Here is a 10,603-nt window from a genome sequence, read left to right on the forward strand (position 1 = left end):
TTTTAAAGGTAGAAGAAGAAAATTAAAAGTTCTCACTTGAAACATGTGCATAATTTTTATGCCTTAGTTTTCTTAATTTGAAAATAAAGCATTTAGGAAAAAATACATTGTGTTTGAAACTTTGAAAAGAATGCCAAAGCAAATATTAGATTTTTAATTAGCCCTTATTTAATATATCCTACCAACTGGCTGAAGTAAAGAACTCATAATTTATAATGAGGATTCAAGGATTTTTAAAATTCTGTATTAAAAGCTGTACACATTGCAGTTTAAATGTTAAGAGTTCTAAAAGAAACATATTTTGCATGCACATTTTGTGTCCATTTATTTTCTGAATTTTCTTCCAGGACCAATATCCCCTAACTTGGAGGGGAAAAAACTGTAATTTGAATTTGTATTTATGTTTCATTTAAGTTTTTACAAAATGATCCAATGAGTATACCATGTTTTACTATTCTTATAGTTAAATTTTGAGAAAAATGTGAGTAAGATTGATAAATAAAATAGCCATCTTTGAATATAGCATCCTTGTATATAGCCATCTTTGAATTATAGGTGAGGATTGGAAAAAGAAGGATATTTCAATTTTCAAATGAATCTATTTGCCCAAATTATTTTGACATCTGTTTTATTTTGTTTTGGTAAAAAAAAAAAAAAAACCTATGAATTTATAGATACTGATTTTTGAATGTGTTGTTTTTGGTTAACTTATAAACTTGGAAAGTAAGTTGCATTCTATGAAAATGTTGCATTATATTTCTACAGCATGTAATGTTATGCCAAGCATGAGTCTAAAATAGTGTGTGTTCTTGTAAACAAGATCATGTGTGAAAATCTCTCTCCATTAATCTCAAGGAGAATAATATATCTTGAAATTCAACTGGAGTTTACATTTGTTTCTGATAGGAATGGTTTTCCCCTGATAATAGTTTAGTTTTTGTGTCAAATTTTGTTCTTCCAGTAAAGGTATAAATGACCATGTTAATTTTGTTTTGAGACTTTGATTCCAAGTATAATTTCATGTTTGGCAATAGTCTTAGCCTATTTTAATAGCTTTTAATCTGTTTGGAATAGTTTTTTTGACTCAATAAGCCTAGAAAAGTTTGTTACATATTGGAACCCATATCCAGAGAATGTTACATATTTCTGAGATATGCATAAAGTGGTAATCACTTTTATTAAAAGAGATGTCTTTGATATAACTACTTTATGCCAAATTATATTCATTTAGAAATGTAAAATACTTTCACATAGCTCAGAGTATTTACCAGTCTGATGATGTAGGTATGATTGAGAGGTAGGATTTAGATATAATTAAGAGTTATACTTGCAGCATTTGCCACATGAGAGCTTTCAGATGGATGTAGAGAATATTTTCGTTAAAAGCAAATTCCTTCTTCATAATCGCTGATGCCTTTCCTAATTACCAAGTACAAAAGGCTTTACAGTTTTTGTTGTGAAATTTTCAAAACCAATTATCTACACTTATAAGCAAGCATTGTATAGTAGGGGTTGTACTAATGAAAGCAAATGAGAAAAATTCCTTAATGGTAAAAATCACCATGTGGTTACTTAAAGCTACAATATGGCTATGATGTGAATACACTATAGTATAGTCTCCATCTGATATACAGTTATTTGAGCTCAACATTACTTGTGAGTTCCTAAATTATCATAGAAAATCTTGACTAATCAAAGGAATTACAGATCATTCCAGTAATAGAAAACATTCCTATTTCTATATTGTAAATGACTCTGTTGAGTGTTTTCATATACTTCAGTTACAAGTTATATGATGTACCATGCACAATAGTCACCAAATAGTTGTTTAAATATTTATTTTCCTTATTAATTCAACACATATTTATTTATTAAGTACCAACCTATGCCAGATGCTGTGCTAGGCTCTAGGAATAAATAAAATATGGTCCCTGTCCCAAGAAGCTTGCAGTCCACTGAAAATTAGGAAAATGAGTACCATCATTTGGAGAAAAATTCAATAGATATTATTTATTATTTATCAGGTAGACACAAGGGCTTCCCAGATGGCTCAGTGGTGAAGAATCTGTCTGCCAATGCACAAGATGCAGGAGATGAAGCTTCGACTCTTGGGTCAGGAAGATCCCATGGAGAAGGAAATAGCAACCCACTCCAGTTTTCTTGCCTGGGATAATCCCATGGACAGAAGAGCCTGGCGGGCTACAGTCTATGGGGTCGCGGAGAGTCAGACACGACTGGGAACAAAGGCACTACATGTAGGCACAAAACACTGTGTATACATTGACTCATTAAATCTCTACAAAACTCTTAATCTAATAAAAGAAGAAAGTGAGAACAGAAGTTAAGCAATTCATCCAACCAGATGCAGCTGTTAAACTGTAGAGCTGAAATTTGAGCCTAGCAAATTTGATTACCAAGCCTTTGCAACTCAGCATTACCTTCCTTTTAATTAGTTCAGGTCACTTTTCATTATTACAGTTTTTAATTCCAAAGTTATAGTATATTTTTTAGCTGGCTCAGGGTTTCTGGTTAAGCAAAGAAGCATTTGTTTTCCTCTAAAAAGGAAATTTGTCACACAAATTATATATTTCCTTGTTGTTATTGTAAATGATAGATATATGGTCCTATGGAAGAAGGAGGACAAAAGGCTAGTTTTCAAATATTTTGAGGAAGAAATTCCAAACTGGTGAACATTTGTTAATTCAGTAAACAATGACACATTCAAGTCAGTTACCATGCTAAGGATTCAGAAGTAAAGGAGGCAAACCTCATCTCAGCCCTCATGAAACCTTTTAGTACATCAACACTAAACAACTTATCCTTCTTAGATGTGTTTCCATCTAAATAGAATGTTTTATAGAGTTTCTTAGTTCTTGTATTTCTTGCCTAAGTCCACTCTCTTGCAAAATTTAAGCAATAAGCATTTTTTTGGCAGCAGGATTCCCTTGACTATACACATAAGGGCTTCCTCATACTAAATTACAAGGTCCAATAAAACCGGTCTGTAGGACTGTATCAGCTTTCACTAGTAGGTGCTCCCATACATTTAACTTGTCTTGAAACCTGAGAAATAGCTTCTCAAGTTCAGATCACATAAAGTGAGCCAGTTTTGCACAATGAAAAGCATCTCTCCTGTGTTAACACAAAACGCAGGTAACTATAGGAAAAAAGTTCTAAAAAGCAAAAAACAAAATAAAAACAACCAAAAAATTTCCAGTAATTATAAAAGTAAATAGACAAGGACTCCAGAATTAAACACATCTAAAATTATATATGCTTTATCTCAGTACTCATGTCCTAATGCAGGTGATATAGTGATTAAGTATTTATATATTTTTATGTAATTTAATATGTGTAAAATAGAAAATGCATCAAGAAACAATGAAATATTAAACACTCAATAAATTCACTTGGCTCTGTCATTTAATTGTAGTTTAATCTGTATAAAAGAGACAATCATATATCCAAAATATTATTTAATTTTACATATTAAATATATTAAACTTAACAATGAAAATATATTGGGTCTAGAGATTATGCAAATATGTAAAGCTAGAAAAGTGTCCAAGAGCTTACACAGGGATGGGACAAATGAGGTCCTATAATCATATGGCATCTTATTGGGGAAGTAATGCGACCTTTTGCAACACACAGATATTGATAAAACAAGAGGAATAAAGACTCATGAAACAATAATCAACATCCCCTTGTTTAGGATAGCTTATTGATCAATATGGGAAAATTTTCCAAGATATATACAAGTGGGATTTAGATGAATGAGGTTAATGTGGATCCAAGCAGATATGTATATTTTCCTGCCATGTAATACACACACACACACATGCACACACCCCTTAGAAGTTTAACACAAAAGCAGCCTAACAATTTTGAAAACTGAAGAACTTTTTTTTTATTGTGATAAAAACATTTACTATCTTAGCCATTTTTAAATGTACTTCTCAGTAGTGTTAACTACATTCACATTGCTGGATTTTTTTTCATGTTATAAGTATGACATTTTGTATCCTTGAAACAATAGCTCCTCTTTCTCCCTCCCCCTAGCTAACCCCTGGTAACTACCTTTCTACTTTCATGAATTTGCCAATGTTAACTATATCATTTAAGTAGAATCACACAGAATTTGTCTTTTTTAAACGGCTTATTTCGTTTAGTATGACATCCTCAAGTTTCATCCACATTGTGGCACATGAAAGGATTTCCTTCCTTTTGAAGGCTGAATAATATTCCATTGTATGTATATACCACATTTCATTCATCTTTTCATCTAATGAAGGAGTAGATTGCTTACTTCTCTTGGTTATTGTGGATAGTACTTCTATGAACATGGGTGTGAAATATCTCAAGATCCTACTTTCAAGTCTTTTGGATATATAGCCAGGAGTGAGATTGTTGTTTCATATGGTAGTCCTGTTTTTAATTTTTGAGAAACCTCCATCATATATTCCATAGTGGCTGTACCCACTTACATTCCTGCCAATAATACACTGGGGTTTCCTTTTCTCCACATCCTAAGCAACCCTTGCTATCGCTTGTCTTTTTGGTAACAGTTATTCTAAGAGATGTAAAGTTGGGTGTCATTTGAGATTTTGATTTGCATCTCTCTGATTATTAGTGACGCTGAGCATTTTTCCACATGCTTCTTGGTCATTTGTATATCTTCTTTGGAGAAATGTCTATTCAAATACTTTGCCTGAAGAATTTTTTAATTAAAACTTGCTTCAAGATGTTGAAGACCACAGTCTGTTTCTTCTACTTCCAAAAAGCTGTCTCCCCTACCCTTCCTACATTCTTCCGTACCTAATTCCCTTGGCTGAACATGGCAGGTGTTCCCTTTTATTTCTTCTCTTATTCATTTTCTTTTCTCAAACCCAAAATGTCTTTATTTCACCATCTTCAACTACCAAAACTCTAAGGATGCCTTAAATTCTGTCCAGTTATATGTAATTCTTTCTTTTTTTAATACCTACAGAGCTCTTTACCCACTCCAGTATTCTTGCCTGGAGAATCCTAGGGACTGCCTGGAGAATCCTGTTGGGCTGCCGTCTGTGGGGTCGCACAGAGTCGGACACGACTGAGGCGACTTAGCAGCAGCAGCAGCAGCAGGGAAACATGAGAGAAGGCAATGGCATCCGACTCCAGTACTCTTGCCTGAAAAATCCCATGGATGGAGAAGCCTGGAAGGCTGCAGTCCGTGGGGTCGCTGAGGGTCGGACATGACTGAGCTACTTCACTTTCACTTTTCACTTTCATGCATTGGAGAAGGAAATGGCAACCCACTCCAGTGTTCTTGCCTGGAGAATCCCAGGGATGGGGAGCCTGGTGGGCTGCCGTTTATGGGGTTGCACAGAGTCGGACACGACTGAAGTGACTTAGCAGTAGCACAGAGCTCTTTATTTAAAATTCTGTCATCACATTTATCACATGCTAACTTTTATTATTTATGTGTGTACCTTTCTTCTTTATTCATTCAATCATTTATTCATTTGTCGCATAATCTAAAATAACTCCCCAACCAGTTCCTCTGTATCACATCAGTCAGTTTTATTCATATAATTTATTTCTCCATTTATTTGTTAGTTGTTTCACTCTATCTACTACATTTGCCCTCTTTAGACCTAAACTCTGTGGACCAGGAATCTTTGCTTGTATTATTTATTGCAATATTCATAGTACCACAACTCAATGAACATGAGTTAGAGCAGACTCCAGGAGACAGTGAAAGACAGGGAAACCTGGTGCACTGCAGTCCTTGGGGTCACAAATACTTGGACACAACTGAGTGACTGAACAACATAGCACCTATAACAATACTCAGCAGGTGGGAGACATTTAAAAAGTATTTGTTCAGTAGGTTCATAAATGGATGAGTAAACAAATGAATAAAAAATGATGCAAAAGAACCATATATGAATGAAAGAATGAAAACGAATTAATGAGAATGAGTGAAATCACTGAGAAAGATACGAAAAGAAGGGCACTGTCTCCTTCATACCCTTGTAAATTAAACCCACACTATTAGGTAAAAATATAATGCTTATTCTTTTTTTCTCTGTTGAAAATAATTGAGCATCTTGAGATGTCACAATATTTACTTCACCCACTTTCTTTCCTTTTCTCTAGAATAAGTTAAGAAGTAATAAACTGGTCTCAATCTTCCCAACAGGATGCTGAATATAAAAGTTCTACAAACATTTCTTCTAATTCACTGATTCAGTAAAAATTAGATATCACATTAACTGTCTAATTGGATCACCTATCTCCATGTTTTCTTTCTTTCTGAGCTACCAGAAATGTATATCCTTCCTCTTTCTACTTCTCTGGGTAGGTCGCAATATCCCTCAAACAGGTAGAGGAGACCCAGAAATTTGTAGATCCTATAGCCTCACTATTATCAATCCCAATGACCATGAGGTCTTTCCTCAAGTTAGAGACATGAACAGACTTTTGCTTTCTTCAATGTTTATATAAAATTCAGTGGAAACTGAACATTTTAATGACCACTAGACTCCTAATGGTAAGAACAAAAGGGTGAATTTATAGCAGAAAGCAGTTCAATTCTAATCCATAACAAGTCTATTAGAATGTAGCACTTCTTCTTGCCTCACCACAATCCTAAGGCATAGACTGTCTTGGGCAATGATGAGCAAACAGAGCAAGACTCTGTGGGGCCCAGTTCAATTCAGTCAGTTGTGTCCAACTCTTTGCGACCCCATGAACTGCATCACACCAGGCCTCCCTCTCCATCACAAACTCCCAAAGCTTGTTCAAACTCATGTCCAATGAGTTGGTGATATCATTCAATCATCTCATCCTCTGCCGTCCCCTTTTCCTCCTGCTTTCAATATTTCCAGCATCAGGGTCTTTTCCAATGAGTCAGTTCTTTGCACGAGGTGCCCAAAGTATTGGAGTTTCAGCTTCAGCATCAGTCCTTCCAATGAATATTCAGGACTGATTTCCTTTAGAATGGACTGGTTGGATCTCCCCACAGTCCAAGGGACTTGCAAGAGTCTTCTCCGACACCACAGTTCAAAAGCATCAATTCTTCAGTGTTCACCTTTCTTTATACCCAACTTATACATCCATACATGACCACTGGAAAAACTATAGCTTTGACTAGACAGACCTTTGTTGGCAAATTCATGTCTCTGCTTTTTAATATGCTGTCTAGGTTGGTCATAACTTTTCTTCCAAGTAGCAAGTGACTTGAATTACATGGCTGCAGTCACCATCTGCAGTGATTTTGGAGCCCAAGAAAATAAAGTCTCTCACTGTTTCCATTGTTTCTCCATCTATTTATCATGAAGTGATGGGACCAGATGCCATGATCTCCATTTTCTGAATGTTGAGTTTTAAGACAACTTTCTCCACTCTCTTCTTTCACTTTCATCAAGAGGCTGTTTACTCTTCTTCACTTTCTGCAATAAGGGTGGTGTCATCTGCATATCTGAGGTTATTGATATTTCTCCTGGCAATCTTGATTCCAGCTTGTGCTTCATCCAGCCTAGTGTTTCTCATGATGTACTCTGCACATAGGTAAATAATCAGGGTGACAATATATAGCCTTGCCATAACCCAACCCAATTTGTAACCAGTCTGTTTTTCCATGTCCAGTTCTAACTGTTGCTTCCTGACCTGCATACTGATTTCTCAGCAGGTCAAGTGTTCTGGTATTCCCATCTCTTTCAGAATTTCCCAAAGTTTGCTGTGATCCACACAGTCAAAGGCTTTGGCATAGTCAATAAAGCAGAAGTAGATGTTTTTCTGGAACTCTTTTGCTTTTTTGATGATCCAACGGACGTTGGCAATTTGATCTCGGGTTCCTCTGCCTTTTTAAAATCCAGATTGAACATCTGGAAGTTCCCAGTTCACATACTGTTGAAGCCTGGCTTGGAGAATTTTGAGCATTACTTTGCTAGCATGCGAGATGAGTGCAGTTGTGTGGTAGTTTGAGCATTCTTTGGCATTGCCTTTCTTTGGGTTTGGGATGAAAACTGACCTTTTCCAGTCCTGTGGCCACTGCTGAGTGTTCTAAATTTGCTGGCATATTGAGTGCAGCTCTTTCACGGCATCATCCTTTAGCATTTGAAATAGCTCAACTGGAATTCCTTCACCTCCACTAGCTTTGTTCAGAGTGATACTTCCTAAGGCTCACTTGACTTTGGATTCCAGGATGTATGGCTCTAGGTGAGTGATCAAACCATCATGATTATCTGGGTTCTGAAGATCTTTTTTGTATAGTTCTTCTGTGTATTCTTGCCACCTCTTCTTAGTATCTTCTGCTTCTGTTAGGTCCATACTCTTTCTGTCCTTTATTGTGCCCATCTTTGCATGAAATATTCCCTTGGTATCTCTAATTTTTTTTTTGAAGCAATCTCTAGTCCTTCCCATTCTATTGTTTTCCTTTATTTCTTTGCATTGATCAGTGAGGAAGGCTTTCTTATCGCTCTTTGCTATTCTTTGGAACTCTGCTTTCAAATGGGTATATCTTTCCTTTTCTCCTTTGCCTTGTAGCTTCTCTTATTTTCTCTGCTATTTGTAAGGCCTCCTCAGACAGACTTTTTGCCTTTTTTCATTGCTTTTCCTTGGGTATGGTCTTGATCCCTGCATCCTGTACAATGTCTCAAACCTCCATCCATAGTTCTTCAGGCACTTTTGTCTATCAGATCTAATTCCTTAAATCTATTTCTCACTTCCACTGTATAATCAGAAGGGGTTTGATTTAAGTCATATCTGAATGGTCTAGTAGTTTTCCATACTTTCTTCTATTTCAGTCTGAATTTGGCAATAAGGAGTTCATGATCTGAGCCACAGTCAGCTCCTGGTCTTGTTTTTGCTGACTGTATAGAGCTTCTCCATCTTTGGCTGCAAAGAATATAATCAAACTGATTTCAGTGTTGACCATCTGGTGATGTACATGTGTAGAATCTTCTCTTGTGTTTTTGGAAGAGCGTGTTTGCTATGACCAGTGCGTTCTCCTGGAAAAACTGTATTAGCCTTTGCCCTGCTTCATTCTGTATTCCAAGGCCAAATTTGCCTGTTACTCCAGGTGTTTCTTGACTTCCTACTTTTGTATTCCAGTCCCCTATAATGAAAAGGACATCTTTTTTGGGTGTTAGTTCTAAAAGGTCTTATAGGTATTCATAGAACCATTCAACTTCAGCTTCTTTAGCATTACTGGTTGGGGCATAGACTTGGATTACTGTGATTTTGAGTGGTTTACCTTGGAAACAAACAGAGATCATTTTGTCATTTTTTGAGATCTCATCCTAGTACCGCATTTTGGACTCTTGTTGACTCTGATGTCTAATTGATTTCTTCTAAGGGATTCCTGCCCACAGTAGTAGATATAATGGTCATCTGAGTTAAATTCACCCATTCCAGTCCATTTTAGTTTACTGATTTCTAAGATGTCAATGTTCACTCTTGCCATCTCCTGTTTGACCGCTTCCAATTTGCCTTGATTAATGGACCTAACATTCCATCAGACTTTACTTCCATCACCAGTCACATCCACAACTGGGTGTTGTTTTTGCTTTGGCTCCATCTCTTCATTCTTTCTGGAGTTATTTCTCCAGTAGCATATTGGGCACCTACTGACCTGGGCAGTTCATCTTTAGGTGTCCTCTCTTTTTGCCTTTTCATACTGTTCATGGGCTTCTAAAGGTAATAATACTGAAATGGTTTGCCATTCCCTTCTCCAGTGGACCAAGTTTTGTGGTGCCCTCCCAGATACAAATTCTTTCTGTGTCCCCCGTTTCTTGTCTGTAGGATATAAACTTTGTTCATCCTCCTTGACCTTCCCCCAAATCTCAAAGGGCAGATTCAAACAGTTGCTTACCAGCAACCTGAGGGATCTCATAAACAAAAGAGGAGCAGTCAAGAAACAACAGTGCAGCTGTGGGGCAGGATCCTGGTTCCTTCTCAAGGAATATACTTAACAGAATACTTTTGAATTCTTCTGTGGGAGCAAAGGCCCCACCCAGGTGGAAGATGGTAATTTTAGGCTGAGCACAAGCGTCCTGGAACACTGCTCTCTTACGTCAGTTCACTTCAGTTACTCAGTTGTGTCCCACCCTTTGCAACCCTGTGGACTGCAGCATGCCAGGCTTTCCTGTCCATCACCAACTCCCGGAGCTTGCTCAAACTCATGTCCATCAAGCCAGTGATGCCATCCAGTTATCTCATCCTCTGTCTTCCCCTTCTCCTTCTGCCTTCAATCTTTCCCATTATCAGGGTCTGTTCCAATGAGTCAATTCTTTGTATCCAGTGGCCAAAGTATTGGAGCTTCAGCTTCAGCATCAGTCCTTTCAATGAATATTCAGGACTGATTTCCTTTAGGATTGACTGGTTTGATCTCCTTGCAGTCCAAGGTGCTCTCAAGAGTCTTCTCCAACACCGTAGTTTAAAAGCATCCATTCTTTGATGCTCAGCTTTCATTATGATTCAACTCTCACATCCATACATGACCACTGGAAAATCCATAGCTTTGACTAGACAGAACTTTGTTGGCAAAGTAATGTCTCTACTTATTAATATACTGTCTAGGATTGTCTCACCACCAACCAGTCAGGAGAAAGTCTGC

This window comes from Bos indicus, chromosome 5, assembly GCF_029378745.1.
Source record: "Bos indicus isolate NIAB-ARS_2022 breed Sahiwal x Tharparkar chromosome 5, NIAB-ARS_B.indTharparkar_mat_pri_1.0, whole genome shotgun sequence".
NCBI lineage: Eukaryota > Metazoa > Chordata > Mammalia > Artiodactyla > Bovidae > Bos > Bos indicus.